The sequence below is a fragment of the Panthera leo genome, chromosome B4 (genome assembly GCF_018350215.1).
Source record: "Panthera leo isolate Ple1 chromosome B4, P.leo_Ple1_pat1.1, whole genome shotgun sequence".
Lineage (NCBI taxonomy): Eukaryota > Metazoa > Chordata > Mammalia > Carnivora > Felidae > Panthera > Panthera leo.
Window position 1 is genome coordinate 128,540,577 of NC_056685.1, and position 2,572 is coordinate 128,543,148.

General features: G+C 46.4%; 1 long non-coding RNA gene across 1 annotated transcript; it reads right to left on the bottom strand.

Moving 5' to 3' along the window:
- Positions 1-463: 463 nt before the first annotated feature.
- Positions 464-2,245, bottom strand: LOC122223733. Its single transcript, XR_006204445.1, has 3 exons — positions 2,184-2,245; positions 1,949-2,056; positions 464-681 (listed from the first exon to the last, which is right to left on the bottom strand). It is a non-coding gene; the product is annotated as an uncharacterized LOC122223733 (long non-coding RNA).
- Between the last annotated feature and the right edge of the window lie 327 nt (positions 2,246-2,572).

Below are 2,572 nucleotides of genomic sequence, written 5' to 3' on the forward strand. Positions count from 1 at the left end.
GATATGGGCCAGATTGGATTCTGCCTGCAACAGGGACACAATCTGGATATAGCCACCAATAAGTCCGGACCTGAATCAGTTATCTACTCTCACAATAATGCAAGCATAATAAACGGTCCCCAAACCTCAGACACATGCAACAGTAAGCACCGATTTTTCTCCCACAAGTCTGTGAGTCAGGTTGAGCTCATTTCAGCTGGTCTTCCTGTTGTGTCTGTGGTTGGCGGGTGGGTCCACTGGGGCATGGCTGATCTAGAACATTTTCTTTCACAAGTCTGGCGGTTGACTGGCTATCAGCTGAAGCAATGATGGTATGAGGAGAAAAAAAGCTTTCCTTGACCCTCTGTCTGGGTCTGAAAATTAAACTGGCAAAGATTAACAGGAGAAAAGCATATAAATATATTTAATATGATTTACATGACAGAGGAGACATCATAAGGAAATGGAGACCCAAAGAAGCCATGAAAGCTGAGTGTCTGTATGCTGGGTTTGATGAAGAGTGGCCAGGCATAGAGAAATACGATGGAGCAAAGATTATGAGGTCAGTGCAGGAAACTGAGGGAAACTTAGCAAGTCCTGATTGTTTGAATTCTTCTCAGTGTCCCTTTGTCTTCAGACGGGCGATGCTCCTTTCCTGTGGGTGCAGGGAGAGGACCTCTCACCTGAGGATTGCCTGACCTGCTGCAGGGGAGAAGGGCAGAAACAAGTGGAGTGGCCTTCCTGCTTCTGACATTTTCTCAAACTCCCTCAGCTTAAAATATGCAGTGCCAAAGTGCATTATGCTGGGGTCAGACTGAACTGCCCCAGGTGTCTGCCGTCTTCCCACAGGCTAGCCTGGGCTTGCTCCTATGGTGGTAGCCAAGTTCCAAGAAAGAACGGAAGCACAAAAGATTGAGTCTCAAGGGCCAGATTCTTGGGACGGGAAACATAGGTTTTGAGTCGTGACAGGAGAAGTCCAATGGCAAAGGGCACAGATACCAAGAGAGGTGGGGAACTGGGGGCATTCCAACGATCGCTTTTCCAAAAGGGTAGCCCGCCCAACAGTGTTGCAGAGGAGAGATCGTGAAGCCACAGGGATCAGGGTGAAGAGCTATTGTTAGAAGGCAGATTTCATCTCAGAATATGCAAGAGGAAATAGTCCAAACTGTCCCACAGTAAAACAGGCTGCCTTAAGAATCCATATTTTTACATAATAATAATTACTGATGTGAATGAAGTACCTATTTATGTGTATCAGACAACGTTCCGGGTGGCTCACAGGAGTGAATTGTGGCAAGAGCTCCACGAACAGACAGCCATGACCCATCATGCACATGTGTTCTGCAGAAAGAGGCCTGCCTGGCTGCTGAGGGGCCATGCTGTCTGCCAAGTCCTGAGCCCAGGTGTTGGGCTATGCTGGCTTGGAGAAAAGAGAACCTTTCTCTAATTCATGTCCAGGTGATGCATGAACTGGCAGTAACCCTGCCTGCTTAGGAGGTTGGCATTATTCTGGCTCTCATTTTGGAGCTAAACAAAATGAGGCCTAAGGGAATTTAGGTAAGTTGCCCAAGAATATACAGGTTTTGAGCGGAGTGGAGATTTGAATGCAGTCTAACTCCACAGCCCATGCTCTTGACCATAGAACTATCCTGCCTCAGTAGATCCTTACAACAACCAGCTAAGAAGAGGACAGCATCTTCATTCTACCCATGAGCCATCGGAAGGCAAGAATGTAGGAACTTGCTAGAAAATGAAGGGGCTTGCGTAATGGATGGATCAGTAGAGGAGCCTATTCCGATAGCCATCTAATTCCAAAGGCTGTTCCTTCACTTTTAGCCATAACCTGTCTTCTCTCCATCAATAGTCTAAGAAATTCTCTCATACTGAGGGCATCCAAGAAGAGATTAGAAATATATGGAAAATATATACAGAATTATAATTATAGAATTATAATTTAATGTCCTTTTACCTCTGACATCCTGTGAGTAGGACTGGCCGAGAAGGCTCGCTTGGCTATTCCATTCTAGACTAGGTCAATCTCTAGTGCTCTCAAGTAAGATCAAGAAGAGGAGCTCTCCTGGATAAAAACAAGTATCCAAAGCAAGAAAGGCATGGAAATCTGGTCAGGACATTTATTTCATCTTTCATTGTCTACATCCTCCCAGCTAGGGGATGCTGAGGAGTCTCAGGGTCAGCAGTCTCACCTGGATCCTTTTAACTGTCCATTATCTACAATGGGGGCTGGCAGACACCCTTCCTTCTGGGAGTCACCCTCAGATCTCCCAAAAGGTTCTGATGTCACAATTGTGTCATACAGAGAATAATTTACAGTGAAATGTCTGACTTTGTGCATCAGACTCACCAGTGTGGCTCTGGTAGACTCATGAGGAGCAGAGGGAGTCCGAGGCTGGGCCACCAGAGGTTAGGATATCCAGGGGATCCCCACAACCTGTTTCCTTTTCTCCCCTCTATCACTCTCTGGTTCTAATTCCAACCCTTCCAGACTCTGGCTTAGCAGCCTGGGATTCCTTTGGATTAGCTACCTAACTGGTCCCACCCACACCAACTTGTTGTATTTCTTCGATACTCCAGA